Genomic DNA, 12,633 nt, shown 5'->3' with positions numbered 1-12,633 from the left:
GAGGTCAGCTGTTTGAAGAGAGGGCAGTGCTGATATAAGAGCTGCTTTCTCTGCTCTGTTCACCTGCTCACGGCAGCAATTGCAGCGATGAGCAGGTAAACAGAGCAGAGAAGGCAGCAGCTCGTACGACAAAATAAAGCGGACAACCCCTTTAAAGACATACTTGGAAAACATTACATACAGCGCTACAGAACATACAGGGTAATACAGCCCCACATATGTACCTCTTCCATCCAGTGATGTCTCCTCTGATGTAGATATTCTCTTTCCTCATCTTCTCCTTCAGAACAGACCGCCATGGTGACTTCTTTCAGCTGCGTCTCGTCTCTGCAGAGTTTAACAAACAGACATCTTACTTTCCTACTTTTCCATCCTCCTCCTCACCCCATTCTGCCCCCCCCCCCCAATCCCCAATACTATACTGTAGAAACAGTCCCACTGAAAATACTGGTACCACACAGATAGTGTGCCAGTACAAAAAATACCCACTTACCTTTCAGATCAGATCCCCAGATGAGACCCCCTATCTCAGACCAGACCCCCATTAGACCTCAATGTCAGACCCTGCCCCAATATCATACCTCAGATAAGACCCCCATTAGAACTCTAGACCCCTATATAAGACCCTCATTAGACCTCCAGACCCGCAATCAGACCCCCATTAGACCTCCAGACTCCCATTATACTTCTCTAGAACCCCAGTCAGACCCTCAATCAGTCCCTTTAGGCTCCTAATCAGACCCTTCAGACCTCTAATCAGACTCTTCAGACCCCTAATCAGACCCCCAATCAGACCCTTCAGACCCCCAATCAGACCCTTCAGACCCCCAATCAGACCCTTTAGACCGCCAATCAGACCCTTTAGACCCCCAATCAGATCCTTCATACCCCTAATTAGACCTTTCAGGCCCCTAATCAGACTCTTCAGACCCCTAATCAGACCCCCAATCAGACCCTTCAGACCCCCAATCAGACCCTTCAGACCCCCAATCAGACCCTTCAGACCCCCAATCAGACCCTTTAGACCCCCCAATCAGATCCTTCATACCCTAATTAGACCTTTCAGGCCCCTTATCAGACCCCTAGTCAGACTCTTCAGACCCCCAATCAGATCTCAGATCAGACTACAAAATAAATAAACAAACTTACCTCTCCTGCTGTGCCGCTCCACTTCCGGTCAGGCGGTCTCCTGGGCTCTCATCTTTTCTCAGGTCCCGCGCTGCAGTCACCTGACCTCCAGCGTCAGGTCAGAGTGCGCTCTGTACGTCCTGACGCTGCAGGCAGCCGGGACACAGCAGCGCGGGCACCGGGAAGAGCGAGCAGGAGGAGGGGTAAGTACTGTACAGCGCTCACAGCGCTTCTCTCCCCCCTCTTCCTGCAGACTAGTGAGCGCTTTCCTTATGGAATAGCTCACTAGTATTCCCTTTATAAGATGCAGTGCACGGTCGTGTGCAAGAGGCCTAAGGGAGGATATTTCCACTTGAGCAGCACACATAGGTTACACTGCTCCATGCTAGGGAACTGTTCACTGCCATACGGCTTCCAAGCATATGCCTTCTGTCCTTAAAGGGGTAATCCCATAACTCATAAAAAAAAAGAAAATCAGACATCATATAGTACATGACAGTCTCTTTTTAACAAAACTAGAACTGGCCCTGGACCTCACATGGATCCAGAGATCTGCCCATTCATTGCTGCAGTTGCTCTGCTAGACGTAAAGTTAGGAGCTCGGGGAGTGTGTCCTTTCTCAGGGGCATGGCATTTCTGCTGCAGCTCTAACAGTAGATAAATAGCTGATGTCAGCCTAAAGATAGAACTAAGCATGTGTGTCCACTTCAACAAGGTGAACAGAGAAATAAGGCAGAGAACAAACAGCAGGTGGGGCTATACAAATGGATTTTATTGAATAACCAAATTTTCAACTACATGCAATTGCAAAAGTCCAGGTGCTGATTTAAAAAATGTTGAATATTTTGCATGGGATAACCCCTTTAAGAAATAAGGAAATATATTGTCTGAGGGTACTTTCACACTAGCGTTTTTCTTTTCCGGCGCTGAGTTCCGTCAAAAGGGCTCAGGGCCCTTTCACACTTGCGTTGTCCAGATCTGGCGTGTACTCCACTTGCTGGAATTACATGCCGGATCCGGAAAAACGCAAGTGTACTGAAAGCATTTGAAGACGGAGCCGTCTTCAAAATGCGTTCAGTGTTACTATGGCACCCAGGACGCTATTAAAGTCCTGGTTGCCATAGTAGTAGTGGGGAGCGGTATACTTACAGTCTGTGTGGCTCCGGGGGCGCTCCAGAATGACGTCAGAGCGCCCCATGCGCATGGATGACGTGCCATGCGATCACGTGATCCATGCGCTTGGGGAGCCCTGACGTCACTCTGGAGCGCCCGGGGAGCCGCACGGACGGTAAGTATACTGCTCCCCCGCTCCCCACTACACTTTACCATGGCTGCCAGGACTTTAGCGTCCCGGCAGCCATGGTAACCACTCTAAAAAAGCTGAACGGCGGATCCGGCAATGCGCCGAAACGACGTTTAGCTTAAGGCCGGATCCGGATCAATGCCTTTCAATGGGCCTTAATTCCGGATCCGGCCTTGCGGCAAGTCTTCAGGATTTTTGGCCGGAGCAAAAAGCGCAGCATGCTGCGGTATTTTCTCCGGCCAAAAAACGTTCCGTTCCGGAACTGAAGACATCCTGATGCATCCTGAACGGATTTCTCTCCATTCAGAATGCATTAGGATAAAACTGATCAGGATTCTTCCTGCATAGAGCCCCGACGACGGAACTCTATGCCGGATCCGGACAACGCAAGTGTGAAAGGGCCCTCAATGGCGGAAAAGAACTGATCAGTTTTATCATAATGCATTCTGAATGGAGAGCAATCCGTTCAGGATGCATCAGGATGTCTTCCAGTCAGTCATTTTGACTGATCAGGCAAAAGATAAAACCGCAGCATGCTACGGTTTTATCTCCAGCCCAAAAAACCTAATACTTGCCTGAATGCTGGATCCGGCATTTTTTTCCCATAAGAACGTATTAGTGCCGGATCTGGCATTCAAAATACCGAAATACCGGATCTGTCCTTTGCGCAGACCGAAAAAAGGTGGAAAAAAAAATGGCGGATCCGTTTTGCCGTTTTGCGGGAAGGATACTGATCAGTCTTACAAATGCCATCAGTTGGCATACGTTTAGCCGGGACTGCTTGCCGGATCACTCTGCCGCAAGTGTGAAAGTAGCCTTCAGAAAATGAAATCAGATTAAATTCCTGAATATATTTATGGTATTTCCACAAGTAGGGGTGCTGCCACTTGGAACCCCACCTGTTGGGAGAATGGCAGTCTGCACCCTGATTTGCAAAGGAGAAATTTCCATTCTCCTAATAGGTAAGGGTCCCATGTATGAGACATATATGGCATATGCTGTAAATGTTTAAAATGTAAAAAAAAAAAGCATTGTGTCTATATTTAGTCTTATTTAACAAATATTCAAAGGTTTCTGTATAAATTGTTACAAGGTCCTGTAAAGCCTCCATTCCCATACCAAATACAGGAAGCAAGAAATGGACGCAATCTGTGCACTGTCCGCCTGAGATATTTCTTCAAGGGAGGAGAAACTCTTCTGCCTATATGGCTTTAAGCCCAGGAGTTCACAGGATACGTTTTCTCTCTCTGTATCCCTCAGTACTGCTTTCTCTTGATCAGTCAAGAATGGAAATTCCAGCTCACAGGATCCAAGTCTTCTCTGTTCAGCTTTCATGGTATGATGATCAGGTGAAAGGTCTAGAAAGCTGAGCATCTCATAATATTCAAGACATCGCGGCAGCAATTAAAGTGATAAGACTACAGAACACACAAAAATCCAAAAATGTCATTTTATTCATCCTCTATACTTCTTTCCCCCTTGGATCTATAAAGCCATACTCACGTATTGAGGGCGTGGGCGTATACTCCCGAGATTGCGATTTTTGCCATGGTTTTCAATGCGGTTGAAAAACAGTAATTCACCCTTTGACCTGTAAAAAAAATATTTTTATTTATTACTATTTTAACACGGTGGCTCAGTAGTTAGCAGTGGTGCCTTGCAGCGCTGGGGTCCTGGGTTAAAATCCGACCAAGGACAACATGTGCATGGAGTTTGTATGTTCTCCCCGTGTTTGCGTGGGTTTCCTCCGGGTTCTCCGGTTCCCTCCCACCGGGGACAGCGTGATGCTAATGTCTGTAAAGTGCTGCAGAATATGTCAGCAGCGCTATATAAGTGCGTAAAATAATAATAATATTTATTTATTTGATTGCTCCTTTAGTTCCATGGCTTGGGGATATACATACAAAATATAAAACACAAGTACAATATAATATAAAAACACACGTACAATAGGTGTGAAGTTATCAAAGGGGTTATCCAACCTCTGTAACGCCCCACCCAATGGCCGGGCCCCTCATATACATTATACTTACCTGCTCCTGTGTGTTAATGCCTGAGCGAGGGCCCAGCATTATAATCAGCTGCAGTATAGACAATAGGACATTTAGCTGGAATTGTCCTCTACTGTAGTCCAATGTCGTCTCTGTTGATCCCAACCTGCCCCGAGCACAATCCTCTCATCATGTGCAGGGAAGCGATACATGGCACAATAAGCTAGTGATGACTTCCCAATGCTGGCATCGGCAGGAATTCAATATTTCCTGTTGGGGGTAGACTTGTCAGCAGGGGCCCCACCACTTGTTGATGGCATCCACCTTGATGCAAGCGGTTCTCTGCTGCCATTACTGTGGAGGGCCGCAAGTAGTAGAATGAGCTGCTCCCATAGACTCTGCTGGCGGCTGTCTGCCCCATACCACTACAACGTGAAGCAAAAGTCAAGAAGGGTTGGAAATCTGCTAAGGCCCCATGTACATGTCCGTATTTGTTTCCGTATTTTTGGGGGATCGGATGCGGAATGTCCGTTTTAGATAGGACATTTCCATAGACGTGGAAAAAAATTATATTGGGCAGATTCTACCTTTTTGTAACATGTGAGTCTATGCCCTTACAATGTGATACGCAACGAGTGTGGACCCGCTGTGTCACTTTAACAGATCTGGCTTGGGGCTTCTCCCAAGAGGTGTCATTAAAGTGGCCCGCTGCTTTTCATCTTTTAACCCCTATACAAGGATTTGGACTGGGCTAGAAGTAGGCCGTGGCCTGCAAGGAAGAACAGCCAGGCAGCTCTGCTGGCCAGGCCCTCCGGGAAGCAATGAGTCCAAGACCGCGGAAAATGGGAGAAGAGGGGCTGTAGAGTAGAGTGGCGCCAATGACCACCAGGAATAGTGGAGCGGTGGTGGGCAGGGGCCACATAGCCATACATTAGTGGTATATGTGATGAAATCCTCCCGGTCTATACCTATCACAGAAGGCTCAATATGAACAGAACCTTCTCAGCGCTTGATATTTCCACAGTTGGACTTAATTGCTGCTATTTACTAGTCCGAGAGGATTGCCCCAAGGAAACAAATACGTAATGGATTGGGAGAAGGCGCCAGGAGTAAGGAGGCTCTCTGACAAGCACTTGAGACCAAAGATCCTATTGTCTTTCATGTAAACCATGAATAAGGTGAGAAAATCTCAGCCCTGGCAGGAAGTCCTTCAGCAAACATCTCAGCGGGGGATTCCTGAGCAGTTCCTCTCCTGTTTTCTCCTAAACACCAGCTATTTACATGCTGATGGCTTCTGGACTGAGACAAAACAGAAGCCAAGCCACCCGAACAATGCCAAGTGGGCTTCACGTATATGTGTAACACCTCGATTATGGCACGTGTCATTGTGAAGGTCTACCTCTTAGTTTTCTTCAATGTATGCAAAGGTCGCTTACATTGGCCTCCACTCCCATGCGAGATCTGACTAGGTCCCTGATTTAGATGATCTGATGAATGCATGGACACCATTTCAGATATTTGGGTTCCATACAGTCAAATGGTCAGGGTTCCCTAGCGCTTACAGATCCGGAACAGCCGGTTGGATCCGTTACTGCTGGCGGTGATCCGTCTGGAACCCGGCAAATATGCAGAGAATCGTCCAAATTCCGGTTTGTGTCCAGTCCAGCCAATTCCTGGCATTCTTTGCCGGACGGCGGTGGCGGCAGTGTGAAACCAGCCTTGGTGATCTATGAAGCCGGCCCAACTGCAGCTCTGATGTCCCGTACTCACAGCATCCAGGACTGGACAGTAGACCTGCAGGAACTCACAGCATCCAGTGAGGACAGTAGACCTGGCAGGAACTCACAACATCCAGTGAGGACAGTAGACCTGGCAGGAACTCACAGCATCCAGTGAGGACAGTAGACCTGGCAGGAACTCACAGCATCCAGTGAGGACAGTAGACCTGGCAGGAACTCACAGCATCCAGGACTGGACAGTAGACCTGGCAGGAACTCACAGCATCCAGTGAGGACAGTAGACCTGGCAGGAACTCACAGCATCCAGTGAGGACAGTAGACCTGGCAGGAACTCACAGCATCCAGTGAGGACAGTAGACCTGCAGGAACTCACAGCATCCAGTGAGGACAGTAGACCTGGCAGGAACTCACAGCATCCAGTGAGGACAGTAGACCTGGCAGGAACTCACAGCATCCAGTGAGGACAGTAGACCTGGCAGGAACTCACAGCATCCAGTGAGGACAGTAGATGAGCAGTAATCAGTTCGAGAAATATTGCACGGCAAACATGCCCAGAGGCGGCCGGATAAAAACGATAGCATGCTGTGGTTTTTGTCTGGCCGCCTCTCGGCTTGTTTGCCATGCTGTGTCCAGACCTCCAGCCCGCCCCCCCATTATAGTGAATGGGGCTGGAGCGGACTTCTGGCGGCACGGTGGGCTAGCATTAGCACGGATCTGGCAGGCTGCCGAAAATAGCCTAAAACAGACACGTCAGGAGAGGAGACAGGTCCTCTTTAAATACATGCTGTATACATTGAAGTCTATGCAAACACTGGGAGAGATATAATCAGTGCAATGGAATAGGGCAGCAGTTGCCCATAGCAACCAGCCAGGCCTGTGAAATTAGGGCTGGAATCGGAGTGGTTGCTATGGGAATGTGTCCTAGTAGGGTGTATGGACGGCTATGGATAAATGTGTAAAGGGCGTGGGCGTCCACAAAACTGTGCAAGTTATCAGGACTGCCGCATGTGAACATACCCTTAGACTGTGAGGTCAGGCGCGCACCGATATTGGGCAGACTAGATGGGGCAAATGGTTCTTATCTGCCGACACATTCTATGTTTCTATAGGGGGTGCAGAGAGCGGAGCCCAGAGCCTGAGGGGGCCCATACACATATGATGAAGCCCTATAGGTGGGGGCCCAGGAGCTACACCTTAGGCTTCTAACTGCTCATTATCTGTTGCTAGGTCTGTGATGGTTTCCTACACATCCTAATGTAAAAAAAAAAAATTGATGAACCTGGATAATTTTATTAAATGACTAAATCTGATCGCTGATAGCAAGTGCTCTTTCTTATCTGTTATACTTTATGAGCCCTAATAATCACCTACAATACATTTTGAGCTATGGCAGGCCTGCCCATCTGACCGGCTGAGGTGTCCGGTACAGTGTAACAGTGAAGCGCAGCAGCAGAGGACGGCCTGCTCCTGACAGGCTGCAGTGCGGGCGCTGCTCCAGCAGAGGGCGGAGCCTGCGCCAGCTCCAGAGCGCATGCGCAGTGCACAGCTCAGAGAAGTTTCCCTGGGCTGCAGACCATGGCACGGTGTCTGCGTCTCCTCATCTTTGCGGTATCTGTGAATTTCTTAATATATCCGGACCGGGGCTGTGCGGCTACCGGTGGACTCCGGAGGACACCTGCGGACTCGTGTGCACCCAAGGTCAGTCTTCTCCCGGCTGTAGGACACTTCTGAGAGTTGGCTGCAACTTTGCAGAAAGTTTTGCCCGGACTTGTGAACTGTTCTGTGTGCAGATGATGTGCATTGTATTCGCAGGATCTATAGGTGGGCTTTTATCTGTATAGTGCATTATGTGTTCTCATCTGTTGCCTCTTGTATAGGTGATTATTTGATGTGATACATTGTATCATGTGTCCATCTGTGGGTGACGTATCCATGGCGATGCCCCTGTAAGCTCTTGGGGTGTCCTCAAAATTATTTACGTGTGGCATCGCCACCATTGGAAATGAATCGCGTTATATCGGTTGCTTCAAAATTGATCAGTCAGAAAGTCGAGATTTGATGGAATTTTTTTTGTCATTTTTACACGCATGAATTTGGCACTGGCGTCTTTCCCAGCAAAAAAAAACCCCAAAAAAAGAATAGCTGTTACTTTTTTTATGCACCTTTGCCTCTTAGTTTTTTTTTTTGTAAACAGTGGGGGGCATTTATTAAATACCAGCGGTTGATGCCAGTCTTTGATATTTCTCCCCCCCCCCCCCCCATGCTGCCGTCAGATGCTCCTAAGGGCGCGTGAAGCCTGTGCCCGTGCTGTGGACCTGTCACTTGAATGGGTCTGCGATCCTTCCGTTCCGCAAAAAGATAGAGCAAGTTCTATCTCTTTGCGGAGCGGAAGCACGGAACAGAACCCCAGAAAGCACTCCGTAGTGCTTCCATAGTGTTCTGTTCTTCCGTTCCGGATTTGCGGACCCATTGAAATGAATGGGTCCACATCCGTGATGCGGAATGGCCACGGAACGGTGCCCTTGTATTGCGGATCAGCAAATGTGGTCTGCAATACGGCAACGTGCATCACTTTCGTGTGAACGAGCCCTAATTTATAATGAGGCGCAGTCCTCGTTATTAGTGTTGAGCGAACTTGTGTTTTCAAGTTCGGCGTACAAGGTTCTGGTTATCTAAGAATTCCGTTATAGATTCCGCTACCACAGACCACATAACGTATGGTCTGTGGTAGCGGAATTCATAACAGAATTCTTAGATAACCAGAACCTTGTACGCCAAACTTGAAAACACAAGTTCGCTCATCCCTACTCGTCATAAATTAGGTGCATCCTCCGGCAGTCAGTGCACCTAGATGGAAATCTGCTGGCTGGAGTAGATTTCAATTGTCATTTATGCCAAGAAGTGACAGTGACTTTGTAGGGGCTGTTGGTCCCGCCATGTCCCCACCACAATCCAGTGGTGAGAAACGCCGCTAAATGTAGGCGCAGTGGCGTTCAAAGATTTGCAAACTGGGGATTTGCAATTTTTTTCTGTTTATGCCAGAAAGAGGATGACCCCCCAATGCGTCTTTCCACTGGGTGTTTTCTTCATGGCGATTTTTCCCTATAGAGAAAGTGTTGTCAAAAGTCCTGGAAAAAAACTAAAACGCCAAGAGCCCCATCACGTTGTGTTTTTAAAAAGAAGCCAGAAAGACTAAAAACATCACCTAGAGAACAAAACTAAAAAAATTCCAGGAGGAAAAAAATATAAAACAATTTCCCATAGACCTGTAGCAAAAACCTGGAACTGGTGTTTTTACTGCCATAACAAGGCCACTAAAGGTGCAGAAAAACGCCTGGAAAAACCTAGTACGTTGTTGATCAGCAGAAAAAAAGTTTCAAAAACCTAATGTACTGCAAAGTTTAGTTGCATAATGTTTTGGATTACTGCAAATAGGTCACAATGTAGCCAAATAGGATGGGAAATGGTGATGGGTAATTGTAAAGGATGTGAAGCGGCTGTGATTGACATTGTAGATGTAGACTGTATGTAGTGATGGAAGGGAGCGGGGCCGGGGGTCCATCTGTTTAATTCCACGTTCTGCACTACCACATTTGACAGGTCTGGGGTGTAAGGCGGGGGAGGGGGGGGGGGGGTACATAATATGCTGACTGCTGTGATTGGGACTTTGTCAGTTTTCTTAGATCTATTGTAATATAATAGGCAATCTGTACAGTATGGTAAGTGCATGCAGTCCCTCCTATAAGGCTGGGGAGCGGCCATGAGAATGGGGGTGATAGTGCCAGAATGACCCCCCCCCCCCCCCCCCCACAGAAATGAATGAATGTTGCATGCAAGAAATGAGGCTACTTTTCCATACTGTCTTGCAGCGTCCTCTGGAGGTATACGTTGGTAATAAAAGGCATACTGATGTATTGGACGCTCTTTTGGCCTTAGTCAGGTGCATTGGGGCCAATGGATCCTTTTGATGAACACTTCGGGAGCTTTCTTGGCGAATGCTGCACATGCAGTGTAACGTGCACTTACTTTGCGTCAGATTCATATCAGGGGTGTAACAAGTAACCATGGGGCCCCATAGCAAAACTTGGAATGACTACTTTTAGCAACGTGCTCAGAAACGCTTATGATTGGTCTCCCAAATGCACTGGGGATGGGCACACAGTGATGTCATCATACAGGGGTAATGCACATAGTGATGTCACAGTGCAGGAATAATGTACGCAGTGTAGTCACAGTCTAGGGATAGTGCACACCGTGATGTCATAGTACAGGGGTAATGCACACCGTGATGTCATAGTACAGGGGTAATGCACACCGTGATGTCATAGTACAGGGGTAATGCACACCGTGATGTCATAGTACAGGGGTAATGCACACAGTGATGTCATCATACAGGGGTAATGCACATAGTGATGTCACAGTGCAGGAATAATGTACGCAGTGTAGTCACAGTCTAGGGATAGTGCACATCTTGATGTCACAGCACAGAGATGAGAAAGACGCTGATGTCACAGTACAAGGATTACAACATTGGGATTACCGTATACAGGCAGTGATATCACAGTACAGGAATAATGTACGCAGTGTAGTCGCAGTATAGGGATAGTGCACACCTTGATGTCACAGTGCAAGGATTACAACGCTGGGATTACCGTATACAGGCAGTGATATCACATATATGGTATCACAGTACAGGAGCATGGTAGTGATGTGACTGCGCAAGAACAGTGCATGGCATTGCTTTTTGCAAATAGAAGAAGTACGGTAAGGCTAGGTCTACACGGCGACATGTGTCGCGTGACAGGGCACAACTACACTGCAACATTTGTCGCACCAATGTCGCGTGGCAATTTTTATAATGATAGTCTATGGTGTCGCCATGCGACATGCTTCGACTGCGACATGACTGGATTTTTTGTGACTGTCGCTTTTGCAGCATGTTGCGGTGTGACACCATAGACTATCATTATAAAAATTGTCGCGCGACACATGTCGTCGTGTAGACCTAGCCTTACCTCGAGGCTCCATGGGGGGCAGCCTGTAGGTTGGGTGGACCGCTGCCAGAGCTGCATCGAGCTGCTTTGTGGGTGTCGTTGTGCAATTTACTGCCATAGGAAAGACTGGCATGAGCAATACTGGTGATGTGGCAGTGTGCTGTGTATAACATGGCTCGTCATTCCGCCCTGTGCTCTCAGTCTATAGATTCAGTGATGGCGAACCATGGCACTCCAGCTGTGGTAAAACTACAACTCCCAAAATGCCGCCCTTGCTTGGCTGCTCTCAGAACTCTATAGAAATAAATGGAGCATGCTGGGAGTTGTAGTTTCAACACAGCTGGAGTGCCAGGGTTAGCCATCACTGGTAGACTATAGTTAGAGTAATTGAGGAAGCTGTGCCTGGATACGGTCATCAGTATCTGATCAGTGGTGGTCTGACACCCGAGCACCGAGGCCTTCTCAAACAGCTGGGTCCCGGGTATCGGACCCCCACCAATCAGTTACTGATGACCCACCCAGAGGACAGGTCATCGGTTAAAAAACCTCGGAAAACCCCATTAACGTCACAACGCCTTGACCTTCTGCGGTTCTACTGAGCCAGATTTTGATTGCCATAAGGCCCTATGTAAAACAATGGGGGGCATCTGGGTGTATCTCCTGTGATGGGAAATATTTGGATGACTCCTATCATTGTGGTCCATCTACCTGTTGCTGGAAGTGTGAGAGACGGTGCACAGGGTTATCTTTCTTTTACCCCTCAACTTACACCTGGGCAGGGAGTTTGGGGAGGGGGGGTTGTTAACATACCCTTTCACAAGAGATAAGCATTTCCATTCTTCCCCAGAGGGACACAGAACAGAAGGACAAATATCTTGTAACCAGAGAGTGTGAAGAAGTCATTTGAAGAAGTCTTTTCATCACCTTCAGACAGTGCTTCACTAGTAGGAGATTCCTGACGGCAGATAATAGGGTCACCAAGAGGGTGTAGGGATGAATGGAGAGGGCAGGTCACTCGGGTGGAGAGGATTTTGCTAGGATAAAGATGAATTGGATTGTCTCAGTTACATATTTTATCAACTCCGATCCCTCTGTTTTAGGCCTCATGCACACGACCGTTGTGTGTTTTGCGGATCTGCAAAACACGGATGGCGTCCGTGTGCGTTTCGCAATTTGCGGAACGGCACGGACAGCCATTAATATATCAGCCTATTTTTGGCCGCAAAACAGACAAGAATAGGACAGGTTATATATATTTTTTTTTGCGGACCACGGAACAGAACAATGGATGCGCACAACACACCGAGTGCTGTCCACATCTATTGCGGCCCCATTCAAGTGACTCGGTCCGCATCCAAGCCGCAAAAACTGCGGCTCGGATGCGGACCAAAACAACGTTCGTGTGCATGAGGCCTTAGGCCTCTTTCGCACGAGTGTGACAGAATAGGTCCGGATGCGTTCAGTGAAACGCGCAACAT

The 12,633-nt window shown here is 47.9% G+C and overlaps 1 protein-coding gene across 1 annotated transcript in view; it reads left to right on the top strand.

Moving 5' to 3' along the window:
• Nucleotides 1–7,728: 7,728 nt before the first annotated feature.
• IL17RD (interleukin 17 receptor D) overlaps nt 7,729–12,633 on the top strand; it is a 67,551-nt gene continuing 62,646 nt past the window's right edge. The window contains exon 1 of the mRNA XM_044301969.1: nt 7,729–7,859. The gene's annotated coding sequence lies outside the window, so the exon portion shown is untranslated. The remainder of the gene's footprint in view (nt 7,860–12,633) is intronic.

This window comes from Bufo gargarizans, chromosome 7 (genome assembly GCF_014858855.1).
Source record: "Bufo gargarizans isolate SCDJY-AF-19 chromosome 7, ASM1485885v1, whole genome shotgun sequence".
In the NCBI taxonomy this organism is placed as follows: Eukaryota; Metazoa; Chordata; class Amphibia; order Anura; family Bufonidae; genus Bufo; species Bufo gargarizans.
Note: the sequence above shows the minus strand (reverse complement) of the source record. Positions and strands in the feature narration are given on the sequence as shown.